This window comes from Dioscorea cayenensis, chromosome 20, assembly GCF_009730915.1.
Source record: "Dioscorea cayenensis subsp. rotundata cultivar TDr96_F1 chromosome 20, TDr96_F1_v2_PseudoChromosome.rev07_lg8_w22 25.fasta, whole genome shotgun sequence".
In the NCBI taxonomy this organism is placed as follows: domain Eukaryota; kingdom Viridiplantae; phylum Streptophyta; class Magnoliopsida; order Dioscoreales; family Dioscoreaceae; genus Dioscorea; species Dioscorea cayenensis.
In genome coordinates, this window is record NC_052490.1 from 8,487,356 (window position 1) to 8,509,879 (window position 22,524).

Sequence of the window (22,524 nt, forward strand, 5' to 3'; positions counted from 1 at the left end):
ATTTGGGAATAGGGTTTAAGCAGTCATACATGGTGTGATGCACCGAGAATCTTCTTTCTATCGGGATCTCAAAGGGGACTATTCATAGTTGACCTTAGATTTGGGACCTTGTGCTTTTGGATTTACACAATTTCATTAAACCTTAGTGAGGGAAGCGTAATTTTATTCTTGCACGTGAAACTAGAATCCTAGGGTGAACATTGTCCGGGTAACCCACTTTATCATTGATTGTTTCCTCCTCTTAACCATTTTGCTTTTGTTCTTTTACTCTTATTTTGATAACATCTTGATTGTGTTCACAATTTGATTGTCACTTTGACTATTTAGCAAGATTATTTATTTCTAGAGTCTATTCTCCGTGGATTCAACTATCTATCTTTTGGCTACTTTATTAATTTGACACCCATGCACTTGCGCTACACACACGCAAGGGTGTGCCAATGAACCTTCTATAAAACCTGCATGTCCTAAAAAACTTTGAATTGCTTTGACCGATGTGGGAGATGGAAGCTTCTTAATGGTATCAATCTTAGCTTTGTCCACCTCGATTCCCTTTTTCAAAATTTTGTATCCCAAAACAATGCCTTCCTGAACCATAAAGTGACATTTCTCCCAACTTTATACAAGATTAGTCACTTTGCATCTTGCCAATACTCATTCTAAATTCTTGAGACAGTTGTCAAATGAGTCACCGACTATTGAAAAGTCATCCATGAACATCTCCATTGTGTCTTCCACCATGTCCTCAAAAATAGCCAATATACACCTTTGAAATATTGTTGGGGAGTAGCATAATCCGAAAGGCATACGGTTGTACGCAAAAGTTCCATATGGATAGGTAAATGTGGTATTTTCTTGATTGCCTCTAGCAATGAGAATCTGAAAGTACCCTGAAAATACATCCAGAAAGCAATAATAAGAATGTCCGGCTAACCTCTCAAGCATTTGATCTATGAATAACAAAGGGAAATGGTCCTTTATGGAGGCGTCATTTAGCTTGCTGTAGTCAATACACACTCGCCATACTATGATTGTTCTACTGGGTATGAGTTCATTCTTCTTATTGGTAAGTAGGTCACTCCACCTTTCTTCAGTACCACTTACACTGGCTCACGCATACACTGTCTAAGATCAGGTAAATGATACCTGCATCTAAAAGCTTCATTACTTTTATCTTCATCACTTCCTTCATGTTCGTATTTAGCCTTTGTTAGGGTAAATTAGATGGTTTGTGATCATCCTTTATTAGAATCTTATGGGTACAGAATGACGGAATGATTCCTTTGATATCTGATATCTTCCAAGCAATGGCTCTTTTATGCTTTTGAAATCCTCCCAACAACTTCCTCTTTTGTTTAACAGTCAAATTGGTCGTAATAATCAATAGGAGTTTTGATCCTTCTTCCAAAAAGGAATACTCCAAATGTTCTGTTAATATCTTTAACTCTAAGTCCGGATGTTCCTTGATAGATAGTTTGAGCCTATTGTCCATGCCTAGAGTACCTCCAATGGTGTTTTCCCCTTCATCATGAGTCTGATCATCACCCACATCATCCTCTATTTCATAAACCATGTTTTCCTCCTTGTTGGTATCTTCTGTGAGCATATTGTTAATTCGAATGGGGTATTCTACTGTGTTGCTCATTGTTCTTTCTTCCGACTCTCCTATCTTCAAGAACTGGTCAAACACTTCCTACCAAACTGTCTCTTCTTGTTTTTCATGGAAATCATGGGGTGTCAGGAATGGCTCAACTGCATTGAGGTATTGTGCATCGAGTTCCTTTGTTACACAGCATTTAATCCATCGATCAAGAAGGTTTAGTACTCTTTCCAACTAGCCTTTCATACCTACTTTGAGAAAACAAATGTTCACAGTATTTTGTGGCAATCATAGAAAAGTGATAGATTGAATAAGAATTGATAAAAATACGATATGGGCAAAAGACCTTAAATGCAAAATAATGAATGGCTAAAACACTAAGTTATGAGTTTTCGTAGAATCTCTTGACTAGGCACTCCAAGGCAATGGTGCCAAAAATTTGAAAACACCACGATCTATGTGTGTATACACTGGAATGCATGGGTCATCAAGCAATACTTCATGGGTGAGCATGAGGGTCATATTCCTCAGGGAACGGCAAGAGGCTCCTATTACTTTCCTTTTGCATAATCAATAGCCTGAACACCTACATTATCTCTTAATTTTACTTCTACAAATTAATTAATACAATATAATTAAGGATCATTAAATGTCATTAAAAGGAGTTGGGTAATCGTATGATGATTCCCTTAATAATCAGTTGTGAAATAGAGTTAAGAGCTGATAATTTGATCTAGTATTGGACCCAAGGGAATTCAAGGGACTACTGGTCCCAATCTCTTCCATCCCAGCCTCTTATGTCTGCCTTAAGTTAAAGAACTCTACTACAATGGCTAATCAAACCCTATTCCCGAAACTAAGCATACATAGATATAATAGAGCATGGGTGTTCTAATGTGTGGGCATATCTTCCTCACCATATCAACAAAATATCATTAAACAAGCATGCAATAAATCACAAAAGACATACAATTCCCCTCGAATTGGGGCCCTCTAATGGATGTACGAGTATAAATTAATGAATAATAATCATCCAAGGAAAAGAATTACAAAAGAATTCCTAACTAACTCCCTCCAATAAGTCACTGATGGTTGAGGTTGTGAAGATCCCAAGATGGTCAAGAGGACACCGAATCTCTTTGTGTGTTTTCCACTATTGATGGACATTGAATCTTCCTTGAGAAAATCACCAGAATCTGTTGAAATACAAACTCATCTCCAGCTGCACAGGTTTCTAGAAATCTAGTCATCTTTCCCAAATTCAGTAAAAGAATCCCCCCTGCAAATTATAAAACCTAGGGGTATTTATAACCCTAGCCAGCTATGGACTCACCACACCAGTTGTAAAAGTCGTGGTGAGTAAGTTTTGTTGCTTGGGCCATAAGTCGCATCCTGGGTCTTGCCATCGTGTGGATAGGTCATGGTCATTTTGGATTTTAACAACTGTTATGGAGACTATTATGACTTTTGAGCTGTTCTCTGTGATTCCACACTGACACGCCTTAATAACAGTTATGATAGAAGTGGAAAACAACCATGGTAAGATGTCACCACGGCTGTTGTGAGCTATGATTGTGCTATGATCAGCATGTTGATCTATTTTTGTCACAGCCCAATCCATAGTTAAGCACGTGGCAACCACCACAATGACTTAGGCAGGGACAACTATCACCCACACCCAAGTCACTGCATGGCCTAAACAAACCTGAATTTACAAATAGTCAACACATAACACAACAAATTCACCTTGAACTTTGGAACAAAGATACAAACATGCAATCTACATTAAATGTAACTACTCATATACAACCCAACGGATCTAGTCTTTACAATGAGTCTTCAATATATATAAGATATAATCCATAGACCTATACAACAAAACACTAGATGAGCTGCATAACAAAAGGTTCATAGCATGCATTACTCAATCTTCAGAAAAAGATAGAAAAGAGAGTGATGAGTAATATGATTACTCAGTGAGTAAACAAGGCACATAGTTCAACAAGGACAAAAATGAAACCATATAGAAAACTTAAATTTATAAAAACATATCCCCACATAAGTCACGTAGAAACTATAGATTTATAACATCATCAGGTAAAATTATGAAAACTTTTAGGCTAGCTACAAAGAGTGTTCCCCCTTATTATTGTCACAACTAGGGTTCAGAACCTGCGAAGGTTATTTTATTATTTATAATAAAACTAGGTAACCCTCTTTGGTTTTGGCTTCTGGGAGCCTCGTGTGGTGACTCCGAGGGTCTCAGTTATTTTTGGTCAACCATGCTGCCTCTATAGGCCAGATGTGGGGAGCTCCACTACAGTAAATCACACAATGCATGTGATAAATGCCTAAATGTGTGTATTCTAAATGTATATTTGTTGTACTATTCATGAATTAATTGATGAATCGATGCCCTTTTGTGGTTTAATTGATCTTATTCATGTTATAGGTCTCAAGGATGCCTAGGTGAGCTCGATGACACAAGTGAGAAAGAAATTGACACCGAAAATGACGTTTTAGAACCCCGGGCACTACAGCAACACTGTAGCACAAAGGAGTTAGGAAACGGTGAAGTCTTGGGTTTTGTTAATGGGACTTCTGATAGCCATGAAGACACCCATAAACTAGCTGAAATATGCGTAGTTTACTGTAGCAGTTAATGTAACAATACTGAAGCATTTCACTGTAGCACTTCACAAAAATTTTGGCAGAAATCCCGAGGCTCTTACAAGTTCTTCCATACCTGTACAACAGACCATGAAGCTAACCTGAGAATGGTTTTAAAAGAGGTTTTTAGGGCTTTTTAGGTATTCATTCTCCTCCTAACTTAGACCTCTCACCTCAACCTCTAGATCTAGTGTAAAGAAAGCTTAAGAAGATATTTTTTAGAGTAGAGATCGAAAGAAGAAGTAAGATTTGGCAATATCTCCCCTTATTTCCTAGTGTAGAGGCTTGTAGAGGACAAGGAATCCATCCCTTTTGGTGGTGTTGTTGGAAGCTTTCCAAGGCTTGTTACTCCGCATTCATCACTTGAGGAAGTTTTTTGTTGCTTTATTTGGTTGTTTCTATGATTATGAGCATGTATTTAGTTAGCATGAACAACTAAACCCCAAGGTCACCGGATGTTGATGAACCTTGGGGTGAACTTGTGCCGTTGGGTGTTTTGATATATTCTTATTGGAATTGGTTTTTTTGAGATTCAAGCTTGGTGTACTTTGGTGCATTGATATACATGAGAACTCTGTATGTCAATTTCTAGGTTGTACTTGGACGTGTGATCAACACCCTTGTGCTAGACACACTTAGCTTGGAAGGGATTCATGTACAAATACGGCGTGATCATTGGGTATTTTGTGCCCATCCAAACATTAGGGTTGGACCTAGTTTGAGTTTTGGCCCTAATTAGAGTTTTCCCCCTTTTAATGTGACCGTAGGAGGATTTGGTCAGAAGAGATTCCGTATTAGTACTTGTATTTTCTTAGGGGTTAATTGCCGTGACCATCGGGTTGATCCATCTTAGGAATCTCTTGGTCCAAACAACCAGTTGCATGGTAGTCTTAGCATCCTTTTCACTTTAGTACCCAGGGGAATCCACATCCGTGACCAGTTTCATCCCTTGGTTTTCACCCTCTTTTACCTCGACTGTAGACTCCATCTTTGAGTTCTTTCTATTTCTTTTATAGTTTAGAGCACTCACTCGAACCTGTAGGCTAAACAACACACAAAGAGGAAGTAAGGGTAGCTCCTTGATCCCTGAGAATATGACCCTCTCATGCTTGTGCGAGAGGTATTACTTGATGACCCCGTGCACTTGCACATATAGAACACAATATTTTCTAGATCATATCACATGGAATCACATCATAAATCATCGATTTCTCAACTATGGATCATAAACTTTCACATATAGAACACAATATTTTCTAGATCATATCACATGGAATCACATCATAAATCATCGATTTCTCAACTATGGATCATAAACTTTCACATATAGAACACAATATTTTCTAGATCATATTTAAATGTTATCATAGATATACCATAGATTCCACATATTGGAATAGTATACAATCACAAAATGCAGTAAGTATCCAACTGATAAACGCCTAAATGTATGTATTTTAAACATATATATTTGTGACTATTTATGTGTATTTAGATGATTCGATGCCCTTTTTATGGTTTAATTGATTTCTTTCATGTTACAAACATTAAAGAAGCCTAGATGATCACCTTCACTTGTTCTCCTGGGCTGGTATCTGTATTGTGAGGCAAACTCCCTTGAGGTCTTTCTGAGAGTGACTTCACAATTTGTCCCACTTGGTTCTCCAAGTTATGCAATAAAGTGGTGTGGTTGCGAAGTGTGGCCTCAACCGATTGAAGTCTTATCTTCGATGATTGAATAAACTTGGTCAAAGACATCTCTAAGTCAGTCATTCGGTTCTCTAACCCTGAAACTCTATTCTCCATGTTCGGGGCTTGTTGTTGTTGTTGTTGGAAACCCGGTGGTGCTATAATCTTCAGTTGCCCTTGATTACTCCAAGAAAGGTTTAGGTGGCTCCTCCACCCCGGATTGTAGGTATTGCTATATGGATTTTCGTGATCTCTCATTGCATTACCCACAAAGTCAACCTGTTCCACTAAGGATGTACCACCAATAGAAATCGGGCAATCAGATAGAGCATGTCCTCCCCCACACCCAGTACAACTCGTCACGACAGCTACTCTAGGAGAAGTTAGAGTGTCTAACTTCTTGCTCAATGACTCAATTTGGGCCGCCAATGAGGTAACTGCATCAATCTTATAAAGTCAGGTTACCTTCTTTCTATCCCTCGTGTTCCACTGATAACTGTTCATAGCCATTTTTTTAGTGGGATGCCGGGCTTCTTCAAGGGTCTTGCTTCCTAAGGTACTTCCTGCTGCAGCACCAAGTAACTACTTTGTGCTTAGGTTCAACCCGCTATAGAAAGTTTGAATAATCATCTATTCCTGAAACCCATCTTGAGGACATTTTCGCAGGAGCTCCTTGAACCTGTCCCATGTCTCAAAAATAGACTCCAATTCCATTTGCACAAAAGAAGATATCTCATTCCTAAGCTTTGCAGATTTTTCAGGAGGGAAATATCGGGCAAGAAAAGCTACCATCTCCTCCCACGTGATGATCGATGCTCTAGATAAGGAGTGTAGCCATTGCTTTACTCTTCCTTTCAAGGAAAATGGGAAGGCCCTCAACTTGATGGCATCATCCGTAACACCATTAATCTTGAGCATGTCGCACATTTCCAAAAATTTCTCAATGTGATTGCTTGGATCCTCATCAGCCAAACTATTAAACTGTGCTGACTATTGTAACATCTGGATGAAGCCTGGCTTAAGCTCAAAATTCTGAGCACAAAATTCTTTTCCCCTTCTATGAATTCTTTGTCCAATATCCGGATCTCCTTCAATGAATGTCGAAGGATTTCCTTGGGTCATAACCTGGAGCTTCAACCAAAGAAAGAAAAACAAATCAGAATGATGGAAGAATAAGAAAGTGTGAAATAGAACAAGTGATGAATAGCTAAAATAGCAAAGTGCAAAATGCTTCCAAAACGCCTATTCCCCGGCAACGGTGCAAAAAACTTTGACACATCCCTTGCGTGTGTGTACCACAAGTACACGGGTTGTCGAAACCCTGGTGAGTGGGTAGTCGTATCCACAAGGAAATAGTGATAAAAAACACAAGCATTGCTATTTAACTATGGTGAAGATGATTCAAAGTGGTGTGAATAATATCGATACAACTAAAAATAAAAAAATAAGAAAGAGACGCAAGAGAATAATAGGAGAGGCAATCAATAGAAAATGGGGCACCCGAACATTTCTCTCCCTAGGACTATTGTTTCAAGTGCAAGACCAATCATTATGTCTCTTAATTGATGCTTAATGAGTTATGGAAATCCTATAACACACGATCCCAAACCTAAGGTCAACTGTGACTAACCCTACACTATGCCCCGGCTGAAAGGAGTACTCTCGACACCTCACACTGTGTGGGGTTGCAAGAAGCTCTAGGGACTCCAAGTGATAAACCCTATTCCCTAATATAGATCTAACCCTTTGGTCCAGGTGAAAGACCCCTAGTTACAATTAAGCCTCAGTACTAAGGATTACTTCAACACTTCACTCTGTTGCTTGCACAACTAAACCCCAGCGGAGTTCTTCTCTTAGCACTTCACTCTATTGTAACCGCAAAGAACTCTTGGAACACGAAGGTAGGATAAATCACATCGGAAGGGAAAAGGGGCGTTCTGCTACCTCTCGACTCACCCTTTCGACCCTCTACAACCTTGCTTTGTCTAACCCTCATGGTGTGTCACTCATCCATAAAGATTATCAAGATGGATTCTCAATCCTAGTTTCACTCTAAGAGAAAATCAACTCAACAAGCATTCAAGATTGGAACTCAATTAAAACATCTATTAAAGAAAACATAATAAAAGGTCAATGAAACAAAGTCATCCTAGGGTTTATAAGTCCAAGCACCCACTAGGGGTTTAGCTCTCCATGGAGAAAAATACAATCAATAATGAAATTGTATGTAAAAGCATGAAATCCATAAGTAAAACCACCTTGTAGTCTGTATCGATGGTCTTGTGGAGTAGCCTCGTCCTCTCCAAGGATTCCCTCATCAAGCCTAGGGCACACCTTACCGAATCGATGCCGACGGAAGCTCCCCCAATAACTATCTTCCAAAGGGAACGTGGTGTCGAAGGCCGTAGAACCACTCCTAAGGCCTAGCCAAAGCCTCTCCAAACCCTAGCTGCAAGCGCCTCAAAAGGTCAGGAAAACTTGGGAAAGAGATTCCTCAAAACGTTTCAAGTCGTGGCTTAAATAGGGCTGAAATTGGGCATCCACACGGGCATGTGGAATTTTCACACGCATGTGTAAATCTCTAGGAATTAAATTTTTGTGAGCTGTGAATAGTAACTGATACATTAATTTTTCTACAATGAACTGCTATAGTAGACTGCTACAGCACTTCGCCAAAATACTCCCGAATCCACACTTTCATCGAGGCCACATGAATGGGCACACATTCATGTGGTAGATTGCGTTGCATCTTCAATAGAATCACATCGACGAAGATCTTGCTAGCATTGCACAAGTCGGAACATATGAGTGTGACTGCTTTTGTGCCCCTCCAAACTATGTATTCATTTGAGCACAATGGAGGTTAGCACACACTCACATGTCTTTGAGCACAACTTGTGTCTTCTCGTTTATTCACTTCAAGATTTCATCAATAAAATGCATCCATGATCTACTTTTGGTTCCTTTCTTCCATACTTGTCTCCACAACCCTAAATATACAAAAGAACACAAATACACATGCATAAGCGATAAAATCTGGGAAAAGTAATGCTCAATGTAAGAAAAGAATACTTCATATACTTCATATTACTAATACACAAGCACTTATCAAACTCCCCCATACTTAAGTTTTAGCTTGTCCTTAAGCAAAAATAAAACATTAAGGCATATAAGAAGGAAAATTGAAAGTGCTTGGACTTAGGTTCACCATAAGCATGCAAGGGAAGCATTCTACAAGTAAGGAAAAAATTTCAACATCAAATAAGAAAAATCAATGCTCTAGCAAAAAACTTAAATAAAAAAGGACAACAACCCGATATCATGTAAGTGTGTGTAAACTCACTCAAGTCAATCCAACGTATACTCCTCAAAGCTCTAAGTAAAAGGGACTTATTTATGTACAAAAGAGAAGGTTGTAGTTTCACACATCCTCTAAGGTTGTCTTTTCCTAAGCGGCCGCTAAGGTGGCTTTCACACTTTTGAAGTGGTAGCTCTTTCTACCAGGGTAGTAGCTTTCACTCATCCCATGAAATAGCACTTTCTCTCATTAGGGCATAACTAGTTTCCGACTTATGAGAGTAGCTTCATACTTTATAGGTGGTAGCTTTTTCCACCCCCAATGCATAAACACAACAAATATAATTTTTTTTTTCAAATAAATTATAACAAGAAACAACTAAACTAGTCCCTTAAACGTTGAACTTTAGTTTCCACAAGGTTTAATGAGTGAGTAGTGCAACAAGTGTCAATCGGGCAAAAGATTCCAAAAAACTCAAGTAAAAATTAGATCATGAGAACATTCAATGTTAAAAATTCTCCTAAACTTAAGAATACAACCATTGCAATTAAGGTGAACCACCATTGGCTACATGAGCATGTACAATAAAAGTATAAGTATTGAACAAGTGTAATGTGAACTACCCCCCCCACACACACACACACACGATGTACATTGCCCTCAATGTATGCATGCAAGCACAATAAAATAGTATAACAATCAAAATATGTGTGGAGATGGGCAATTTAAACAATACTCCCCTGAACTCCTAATGGTACGTTTGATGGAGCTATATTCACTGAGAGTTGAGTTACAATGGGTTGTGGAGCACACACGACCATGTGAATGTCACATTGATCATGCCAATGACTAATCCTCAATTTCCAAACTCATAAGACAATTTGCATGTACATACAACGGGGTTCAGTGAAGCTCAACAAGATCAAAATAACTCAAGTATATAAAGATATGAAATGAAATATAACTCGAGACAACTGAAAATAAGAGATTAACTCAGAAGGAAGATTCTTTCTGAGTGGTACAAGTCTAAAATATAATGCAGAAATAAAATATGAAAACATAAAAGAAACTAAAGATAAAGATGCCTCAAGCGTCAATGTCAGGTGCGGTCGGCTTAGCTGCTGCTGCTAATGATGCTGGTGCTACCGATGTTAGTGATGGTGGTGTTGGGGATGGTGGTGGGGTCGGTGGATCTCTGGGTCTCATAATGAATGGCGAGGTCAGGTCCCTCTCAAGTAACTGCTGTAGTATATTGATAAGTGCTTGTGCGATATGAATGCGAAGCGTTCATTCCTTATGTTGAGCATTACTTTTCTCAGGTTTTTACATTAATATGTGTGTTTTTATGTTACTTTTATGCAGGTAGGGTTGTGAGGCCGAGTATGAAGGAATTAGGCCAATGTGGATCATAATGCACCTATTTTGGAGGAAATCTTACTAAGGTTCAAACGCGAAGATATAGGTCAGGTGTGAGATGCTAGAGTGTGTGCCAACCTCCTCGCATTCGAGTGAGCACATCCATTTGGAGGGGCACAAAGGCAGTCACACTCGAGCATTCCGACTTATGCATATAAGAACAAGAGCTCCACCAACATGTACATCATTGAAGAAGCAAGTGATTCACGACGTAAACGTGTGCCCATTTGTGTTACCCCGATGAAAGTATGGAATTGGGAAGTTATTCAGGTCGAGGATGTAGTAGAGCATTGTACCAATACTGTAGCAAGTACTATAGCAGCACTGTTCACAGCCGGCCGAGAAATCAGAGAAACAGAGAATCCACACGGGCGTGTGGAAATTCTGCACGAGTGCGTGTATCGTCCACGCCCGTGGAGTCGCCCGATTCCAGTATTAGTTAAAGCCGATTTCAGCCCCGATTTTGATATTCTTTTCTCCGTCTTTTCCCCAACTTGAGAGAGGGCTTCGACTAGGGTTTTGAGGGGTATTAGCCAAGGTTTTGGAGAGGTTCTATGGCTCCAAAATCGTCATTCCTGAGGAAGAAGGTTGGTAGGAGAGCTTCCGTCGAGGCGTATTCTATACCGGATGAGGGAATCCTTGGACGACGAGTAGAGGACTCTCCGCAAGACCATCGACACAACCATCGAGGGGGTTTCTTTATGGATTCATTACTTTTACATTCTATTTCTTTGATTGTACTTAGCTCCATGGAAAGCTAAACCCCTAGTGGGTACTTGGATGATTGTGAATCCTAGGATGTATTCGTTTCATTGAACTTCTTTATTATGCTTTCAATAAATTGATGTTTATTGTGAGTTCCAACCTTGAATGCTTAATTGTATGAACATTTCCCCTAGAGTGACACTAGGGTTGAGAGTTCTTCTTGGTAACCTTGTGAGTGAGTGATACACCATGAGCGTTAGACAAAGCTAGGTTGGAGAGGGTTGAGAGGGCGAGTCGAGTGGTACAGGAGCGTCCCCTTTCCCCTCCGATGTGATAGATTCTACCTCCGTTCCTCGAGTTCTTTGCGGCTATAATAGAGTGAATGGTCTAAGGGATGAACCTCCGCTGGGGCCTAGTTGTGCGTGCAATGGAGTGAAGAGTTGAGGTGATCTTAGTATCTACGGCTTAATTGTGGCTAGGGACCTTCCACCTGGACCAAAGGGTTAGGTCTATTTTTAGGAAGAGATTTATCACTTGGAATCCTTAGAGCTCATTGTAACTCTATGCGAGTGCGAGGTGTTGAAATTGTTCGATTTCTCCTCCGGAACATGTATAGAGTTAGGCATAGTTGACCTTAGATTTGGGACTATGTATGTAAGGATTTCCACGACTCACTATGGCATTGATTAGGAAACATAATAGAGAGTTCTTGCACTTGAAGTGATTATCCTAGGTGAAGCATTATCCGAGTACCCCATCTTTATCAATTGTCTTACCCTCTTCTTTACTTTTGCTCTCTTACCTGTTGCTTTTATTGTTGAGAATTGAATCGATTTCACATTTATCACTATTGATCTTCCACGTAGCTAAGAATTGAATTAAGTGTCTTTACTCCCTACTCCCTGTGGATTCGACCCCGCTCACCCGGGATTATTACTTCGACAAACCCGTGCACTTGCGGGATATACGCAAGGGGACCTTGTCAGATATCAAGACGTGCCATCATCTCTGTGTGGTTCACTGCCTGTATCACGCGGATCTTAGCCAAGTTGCTCTGTAGCACCCCTACAGCACTTTCGAGCCTCTCAAAATGATCATGGGCTCGAGTCGGAGAGAAGATCTGGATTGGTGGTGCCTCCTGTGCTGCGGGTGGTGCCTTTGTATGCACCTGCTCCTACTGTGGCTTTTGTGATGGCTGAGATCCCTCTACTGCGTCCCCCCCGGCCTCAGCTGTCTCTGGGGCAGGCTTAACCAATACATACACTCTCGACCTATACTGACGCACCATCCCCTTCAGTCTCATCGTCTCTATGCCAAGGGAAGTGGGTACTATCATCTTTTAGGCCCCCCTGATCGCGTCTAGCAAGCCCATCCCGATGATGAGCCTAGTAATGTAGGGGCCGGAGAAGAAGACGCCAATTTTGGCATAATTACCCTAATGCCGTAAGTACTCTGCAAAGATGTGTCCAAGGTGAATCGGTGTACTCTGTATCATAGAATATAAATATAACAGCTCTTGTCGACTGAGTATACTCGTGCTATCGCCATGGCCGTTCACTGATCTGCTCAGGATGGTGCGAATGTATCTGTAGCTCAGCTAGGAGAGACATGTGGCCTTCGACATCCCCGACACATACTGACCTTGGCCACATAATGCTTTGTATGTGCACTGCGGCATCAAACTGTTAGGGTAGTCTGTAGGCAGCACTGTGTTCTCTACTGTATCAGTGTAAGCGTCATCATATAGTCCAAGCCGAACCAAGAGCTGGCTGACGCTCATGCTGTAGTGATGTCCAAATACTCTAAACTGTATACTATCGATGCTCGAGAAACAGCTATATGAGCGATCGAACTCAAATGATGACAGCACCTCTAAAGTAAGCATACGAATCGCCGGATCCCGAATAAACAGTAACCAGGCCCAACTGCCCATGGCTAAGAGCTCCTCTACCTCGTCTGTCATGTCGTCCGCTAATTGAACCTCTCTCAAAGCGCCCACATTTGGGAAACGAGACTGTCCAACCCTCAATTTGGACATGCGCTCAAATCGAGCCTGGTGCTTGGGAATAACAAACTCTAATTGGTCTTGCTCAGGAGAGTACTCTCTAGGACATTTGTCGGCCACCTTTTTTTTGTTTTAGGAGCCATATCTGCAAGAATTGAAAGATAATCAATCAAATTACTTGAAAACCTAATTCTGCAGAAATCCACATGGCCGTGGGGAAATTTCACACGCCCGTGTGGATCCACGGGCATGAAAGCCGCACGGCTACTAAGCAAAAAATCCCAAAAAATACATCTAAAATTCATTCTAAATTTACTCTAAAATATGCACCAACCAATTAAACAAAACAAGAGTCAATGAAACAAAATCATCCTAGGGTTTACAAGTCCAAGCACCCACTGGGAGTTTAGCTCTCCATATAGCAAGATACAATCAACAATAAAATCAAAAGTAAAAGCATGTTATCCATAGATAAAACCCCCTTATAGCCCGTACCGATAGTCTTGTGGAGTTGCTTCATCTTCTATGAGGGTTCCCTCGTCAAGCCTAGGGCATAGCTTGCCGAATCGATGCCGACAAAAGCTCCCCAAATAACTATCTTCCAAAGGAATGTGATGTTGAAGGCTATAAAACCACTGCTAAGACCTAGCCAAAGCCTCCAAAGATGAGGAAAAGATGGGAAAAAGATCCTTCAAAATATCTGAAAATCACGATATTTATAGGGGCTGGAATCGGGCATCCACACGGGCATATGAAATTTTTACACGGCCGTGTGGATTTCCAAAAGTTGATTTCCTGCGATATGTAAATAGTAACTGCTACAATGATTTTATTACATTGATTTACTACAGTAAACTACTACAGTACTTCGCCAAAATGGGCACACACTCACGCGGTAGATCACGTCGCGTCTTCATTGAAACCGCATTGATGAAGGCCTTGCTTGTATTGCACAAGTCAGAATACATGAGTGTGACTGCCTTTGTGCCCCTCCAATTTATATGTTCACTCGAGCAAAATGGAGGTTGGCACACACTCACATGTCTTTGAGCACAACGTGCGTCTTCACGTTTGTTCACTCTAAGATTTCATTAACAAATACATCCACTATCTACTTTTGGTTCCTTTCTTCCACAATTGTCTCCACAACCCTAAATGCACAAAAGAACACAAATACACATGCATAAGCGATAAAATCTAAGAAAAGTAATGCTCAATGTAAGAAAAGGATACTTCATATTACTAATACACAAGCACTTATTAAGTTCTCATCTTTTGAGCTTGAGGTCATACATTTAGCCGTTTATCTCCTTGCCCCTGTTCTTCATGTTTGTTTGCTTAAGGACAAGCAAACGCTTAGGTGTAGGGATGTTTAATAAACTCCTAAATGTATGTATTTTAAACGTGTATATTTGTGACTATTTATGTGTATTTATATGATTCAATGCTCTTTTTATGGTTTAATTGGTTTCTTTCATGTTACATCCATCAAAGAAGTATAGATGAGCTCGATAATGCAATTCAGGAAAAAATCGATGTCAAAAATGGCATTTTAGAGCCTTAGGTATTATAGTACCAATGTAGCAGCATGCAGGATGAAGGTATGAAGAAAGATGATAAGTCTAGAAATCCTCATGGGCAACCTCACTGCTGTAAAGGCGGCCGAAAGCTAGTTGGTGATGCAGTTTACTGTAGCAAATTTATTGTAGCAGAAACTATAGCAATATATAATGGTCTTTGGTCACACTTTCTCCACCATCGTCACCTAAGGCTGAAGGAGGCTAGAGAAGGCAGATCTGAGGGGTAAATCAAAGGGAGAAGAAGATCACACTCAAGGGAGAGCATCTAGGAGTTTGTCAGCGTTAATCAACCGGATTCCCATCACCATCTTCTAGTCAACACATCTAAGGGGGTTTTCTATGATTTTGATCATACTTGTTATGTATTTTGAGATCTTTTCCTTATTCATGTTGAACTAGACTCCCAAGGTCAGCGGGCATCCGGTGAACCTTGGGATAAACTTGCTTGTATGAATGTTGTGATTTATATTTATGACATTTGATTTGGTTTGTGGTTTAAGCTTTGTGTACTTTGATGTATCAAATTGCATGAGAATTTTGTGGTTTGAATTGGAGGTTGTACTTCGTGGTGTGACCAACGCCCTCATACTAGACACACTTAGCTTAAAAGGTATTCATGTATGAATACACTGTAACCATCGGGTATTTCATACCCCTCCAACCATTAGGACTGGGCCTAGGTTGAGTATCGGTCCTAATTAGAGATTTCCCTAATTGTAATCCAATTGTAGGAGGATTTGGGCAGAAGAGATTCTGAGCTAATACTCGTATATGATTAGGGCTTATCGCTGTGACCATTGGGGTAACCTAATTTAAGATATCTCTTGGCCCAAAACCACCATTGCCTGTGTATTTCTACATCCTTCTAGCTATGGTAGTCCCGAGGGGATCCTTTCCCGGGGACCTCGCTCTTTCATTATTACTTGCATCCTTAATGTGCTTATGTAGTGAGCCTTAGTCCATTTGTTCATAGTTTTCTCATTTATTATTTTCTCACTTTGTTTCAAACCTACCTTTGTTAGACTAGATAGTGTTGTCTAGGAGGAAGTAATAGCAGCTCTTGGGACCCCAGGGAATATGACCCTCTCGTGCTTGCCGAGAGGTATTAATTGATGACCCGTGCACTTGCTGGACTCAATCACCAATCATTTCAGAAATATAAATCTCACAATCTCCATGGAACCATAAAACATATATTTACGTATTAAGTGAATGGTTTAAAACTTGATTGAAAATATGTCAACATAGGTTAAAAATACATGAAATTGAACTGAAATCAAGTTGGAGACATAGCTTATATTATAAAACATTCCTAGCCAACTATGCTCTCAATCAGAGCCCAATAATATATAATACAAAATGGATATATGTACTTTTAAGAAACCATTATTATCATTTTAATCCATAAAGAAAGATGTGCATTAATAATACTTAAGTTCACTCACAACAATGAAGAGCAAAAGATAGTTAAGCTTTCCTCCAAGGCCTTGCCCTTGCTTGAAGGCTACCAGCCTAACAAATATGATAACCAAAAATATGAAAACATAAGAAACCTATGACAAAAAAAATAGAGTTATAGAAATGAGAAAACAAGGAAATTCGAAGTCCTAGATATGGAATTTTGGCTCGACGCTATACTAGAGAGAAGATCACATGATGAGGGTGAAGATCCAACCTCAAGAATGTTGCAAAAAAAGATGCTGATTCTCAGTGATACAGTAAAATCAGGTATTGCTATAGTACTAAGACCAAAGTCATCAACACTCTAAGGGAAATACACCAAGTTCTCAAAACTATACAATGGCCAACTAATACAGACGTATATTAACAAAACTTGGGCATCATTTTGAGCTCTTAAACACTCTTAGTTTCTCCACCCAAAACAACTTTACATGAAACTCTAATTCAAAGGAATTCACAAGAGATACTCAATACATGGGGAAAATGATGAAATACAAGGGTGAAGAACTCAAATAAGCTTCAAATAACATGACCATGACAAAGGCTTTGTAAACAACCTTCCAAGAATAGCATGAGGGGTAAAGAACAAGTGCAAGAGCTAAAAATACATTTAAACAAAAGGAAAAGCATACTATAACTATATTAAGGAAAAGAATTGAAACTTATCTTCTAAATTCAAAGCAAACAAAGTGGGGCAAATATGAGGAGAAGATCTGCCGTTGGAGTGAAGAAGAGAGGAATGATAAAACTTAGCCTCTAAGGAACCTTGAATCTAAAGAAAAGTATAAGAATTTAAGGAAAAATTACCCTTTTTCCCCTACGACTTCAACTTATTAACCAAAATGCCATGGACTTAAAGAAATGACTAAGTTACCCTCATGCTTGTGAAATAAGGACTAGAGTGAATAAGCATTTGGCAAAAGACAACAATGCCCTTGTACATTCAAGGAAAATACAAAGGTAAGTAAGCATGGGTGATAATTACTGAAATGACCCCCAACTACCTCAAGAAATGCCATGGAAACTCTACCCTCATAACTACCAAAGAAGAGTACTGGGAAGGAAAATGAAAGGCGAGGTATCACAGTTTTGCTTTGAAACGCCTTCATATTTGCTTCTTTATCTCTAAGATGGAAAAAAAAACCCATGGTGAACAAAAGATTAAAATTCTATACTACAATGTGCTATTCATCTAGAATCTTATGTTAAATGTTGTATAAATAATATATAAAATACATACTTTCAAGCATTTATTACCTTGACTCTATCTATCTATCTTTTCACTAGAGTTTATTGTTAGGTCAGACTTTGTTCCTATATTCGAACTTGTTTTAAGTGGATCCATTAGTGTGTAATTAATGGTTAACAATTGTATTTCTCACACTATTTCAACACTATCGAACTAGTTTATTCTAGTTGACTTTATGATCCTTTGTGTTACCTTTTGAATGCTATATATATATATATATATATATATATATATATAATATTTTTATTGTAATATAGTTTTACATAATATTTTGCCTTACGGTGCCTCGGGGTATGGTGGATGTATATATCACCTACTTCAGGGCAACGCCGCAATTGGTAACTAGATATTAGAGTCCTGAGCTTTACAGAAAATCTTAGAGGATTCTTTACTGATATACCTTTCTTATAGATTGGTTATTTGATGAGTGCTTTAATGGACATATTTTGTATTATCATTTTGCAAAAATTAATTATGTTTCTTTCATGTATAAACACTAATTAGAGGTGTAATTTGTTATTTTGTGTAGCCAAGTCATGAGAGAGGTGTTTATAGAAGAATTAGTGAAAGATGGTGTTGTGGAGTGATAAGTGCTTGTTTATACATATTGTAGCAGATCACCTTATGTATATTGAGCATGGCTTTTATTAGGTATGTTCACTAATATCATGTATGTTGCATTCTTTTGTGCAATCAGGGTATGTAAAGGTGATTGTGAAGAAAGGACGCAAAGTTATTGTAGTAACACTAGAATAGTACACAAGTATTTCACATGGTCCTGTGGAGGTCATTTGGAGCCCCAATTTTTGGGTTTAAAAAGCCTCTTCGAGTTTTATGTATCTTTTTCTACAAGTTTGAGAGGAGAAAGAGGCTAGGGGTTTGAAGAGGAGGTCTTTGCACTCAAAAGAGCATTCCTTCATCAATTTTCATCGAATCTACCATTATCATAGTTATTAAGGGAGTCACTAAAGACTTGATTCAGAGGCGGTGTACCTAGCTTTGTCAGAGGGATTCTTGAAGACGTTGGAGAGGCTTATCATGACCATCATCACTAATTTAAAGGGGGATTTTCTTTATGGATTTTACTTGTTTTCATTCATTGATTGATAGGATTCTGTTTTCTTCATAGAGAGCTAAACCCCTAGGGGGTACTTGGCCATGTGAGCCCTAGATCTAATATTGTATTGACTTTTATTGTGCTTCCTTAAATTGAGTTTTAAGTTGAGTTTCAATCTCGTGTTTTTTTATTGCCATGTAATTCTTATTAGCTACATCCAACTGGACTATATGTGCTTCCTTTTTAACACTCTTTCAATTAGATTCACTTCTAAAAAATTTATTAACCAATGGTTTTTGGAACAATTTTACTGTAGATGGGGTAGGGCTCTCTTACAACTATGGGGTTGTGAGAGTTATCGGAGTGTAGTAAAGGAAGCAAGGAAAGAAGGTTAGGGATTTATGGAGAGGATGAGAGAACAAGATCAAGAGCACAAAAGCTATTTATCAATGAGTTATCTCTTTTATTCATACTCCAAATGATTACAAGGGATCTCCTTATATAGAAGGAGAAATTATTATAACAAGCTATACCCCTAAGTCATCCTACCTAGGAGTAGGTTTTGACTAATACATTATTTTATATTACATGAACTTATTAATCAAAACCTAATAACCCTAACCTAATGTATAGGGTTTGATACTATTTTAACCATAATAAGTAACCTCCAAAGTAGGTTAGTAAATAACCTCCAAAGAAGGTAAGACACTCATACATACATACTCTCATACATACCTTTAGACATACATTCTTACATATGTACATACATACATACCTATCACCCATACACAAAAAAATCCTTACCCACACACAAAAAAGTCAAGTAATAGCTGACAAACTATGCTTCCATAAGATTGACAATGTTTTATTCAGTCAAGGAGTCGGTATCAAGCATTAATTCATTACTAGGAATGTTGGCGATATTATGATCTTCGAAAGAATAGGCTCTGGCCCATGAGTTGATCTTCTTCATGTGAATGGTAGTAGGTGCCATGGATAATAACTACTAAATGTGGCTCAAGAACAACATAACCTCTTAGACAACAAAGTAGTTATGAGTTTCATAATTATCCAGAACAATCTTATAGAACTTTTAGTAGAAGAGGAAGACCAGATCCCTTAGAAGTAATAAAAACCATGCCACAACAAAATTATCATGGTGGTATGCTAGTCATAAGTACAATACATCCTCAAAAATGGTTTGAATTATTTGATAGATGAGAATCCGATGCTATTAATGTATTAGAAATATTACCTCATGTATTTAAACAATGTAGGAATAGTAAATTTTATAGAAAATCTATTAGTAACAACTGCTAGAAATATGATGAATAGTTAGAAAATAAACTTTTCAAATGATTGCCAACATTTAATAGACATTGCAGATAATGTATATAATATTACAACTCAAGTTAGACAAATTATATTAAGAACATATCCCTCTAGGGGAGAAACACTATTATAATCTTAAAACTTGATATTAAAAACTGTACTTGAGAAGAAAAAGAGGTCCTTATCATAAAACTTTGAAAGTTTTCAACAACCTATAAGTGTTCTTTAAGTTTGATAAAAAAAATTGTTACAAAAGTTGTTACTAGTAGTAAGAAGTAATAATTATTATAATCTTGTTTTTATAGGAATAATTATTTACAAGTTTTGTAGCAATAATTAATTTTAATTAGTAATATTTCTTATCAAGTAGTATTTCTTTTAAAGTAGCAATAATTATTACTAAGTAGTATTTTTATTTAGCAAGTAATACTATCAAAAGTAGTAATAATTGGTTTCATTATCAAATAATTTAGCAATACTTATTACTTTTATCAAAAAATTATTAGCATGATGTTTAGCAATACTAATCAATATTTATTAATCTTGGTAATAATGCTTAATCTTTTAGCAATAACTGTTAGCATAATTGTAGCAAAAATGCTCACAATCATAGAAATACTTAATAAAATAATCTATCAAAACAAAATATAATTATGAACACAAAAGAATTAAGTATTTTAAAACTAGGGCTCTCTTACGACTACGTGGTTGTGAGAGTTATCGGAGTGGAACAAGGGAAGCAAGGAAAGAAGGTTAGGGATTTATGGAGAGGATGAGAGAACAAGAGCAAGAGAACAAAACCTATTTATAAAATACTTATCTCTTTCATTCATCCCATTTTGATTTTCTTTTCAAATAATACTAAACCATTCCCTTGGCATTCTTTAAAGAATATAATTAAATGTTGCACATGATATTTTATAGACTTGCTAAAACCCAATAAAATATATATAGCAAATTTGATCTAAAATCTGAATTTTGGCAAGTCCCTTTAGCAAAATAAAGTAGACCTTGGGCTGCTTTTATTACTCATAATGGACATTATAAATGGGTTGTTATGCCTTTTAGCTTAAAAAAAATGCTCCACAAGTATTCCAAAGAAAAATGAATGATATATTTAGAAAGTATTTAGATATAATTATAACTTCAAAACTTATTATTCTATTTTGAATGGAAGTAAAAGAGAGAGAGAGAGAGAGAGAGAGAGAGAGAGAGAGAGGTTAGAAGAATAGAAAGAGGAAAATCTATCACCCTATTTCATGTACAAATAGGGTTAGGAGAAAGGATAAGTAAGGAAAAAAAAAGGAACCATCCTATTCCAAATAGAACTAAAAAATGGGGATAAATAAAAAATTTAAAAATTATTAAAAAATAATATACAATACATATATATATATATATATATTAAAGAAAATTTGAAATTCAAAAATAAGATTAAAATTTGAAAAAAAATTGATGATTCGAAAAAAAAAAACAGAGTTTAAATTAAAAAAAAAGCGTAATGTATAGGGTTTGACACTATTTTAACCATAATAAGTAACCTCCAAAGCGGTTTAATAAATAACCTCCAAAGAAGGTAAGACACTCATACATACATACTCTCATACATACCTTAAGGCATACATTCTTACATATGTATGTACAAACTCCATATGTAACTTGTCCTCCTTCCTCCACAATTTTGCTCGTTTGTTTTTTCTTTCAAATCATGAACTTGCGGTAGTCCTTCAGATCACTTTTCTTTACTAACTTTTATTTGTTTGCAATGACATTGCTTGAAGACTATAGTTATTTTTTTTTTAACCCATGGGTGACTTGATCTTATTGCATAATTTCTCTAAGCTTGAAAGTGATCTCTTCCTCTCCTACATGAAGTACCATACGACCATCCTTCACATCAATTAAGGCTTTCAAAGTTGCTAAAAATGGTCATCCCAAAACGAGAAGCACTTCCACCTTGTCTTCCATGTCTTGGATTACAAAGTCCACCGGAAAAATGAACTTGTCCACCTTCACCAACACATCTTCGATAATGCCCCTTGATTTTTGAATGGGCCTATCTGCTAAATGTAATGTTATTGTGGTGGCCTTTGGTTCTCCTAGCCCGAGTTTTTGGAAGATTCGGTAAGGTATAAGGTTGATACTTTCCCCAAGATTGGCTGGAGCTTTTTCATCCACAAGCCCAAAGTTGTGCATGGGATCATAAATCCCCCATGGTCTTTCTCTTTCTTCGGAAACTTGTTGGTAATCAAGGCCAAACACTCTTCACTAAATGTCACTGAAGACACTTCCTCAAGCTTCATATTGTTAGTGAGCAGTTCCTTCAAGAATTTTTCATATTTCGGCATTTGTGTAAGAGCCTCAACGAATAGGACATTAATGTGCAAGGCCTTGAACACATCCAGAAATTTCATGTACTTCTCTTCCTGTTGATCTTTCTTCATCTTTACTGGATAAGAAAG

The 22,524-nt window shown here is 37.8% G+C and overlaps 1 non-coding gene across 1 annotated transcript; it reads left to right on the forward strand.

Annotated features, from left to right (window-relative positions):
* Positions 1 to 6,599: 6,599 nt before the first annotated feature.
* LOC120252017 lies at positions 6,600 to 6,706 on the forward strand. The gene has a single exon (XR_005533571.1). It is a non-coding gene; the product is annotated as a small nucleolar RNA R71 (small nucleolar RNA).
* Positions 6,707 to 22,524: the final 15,818 nt, after the last annotated feature.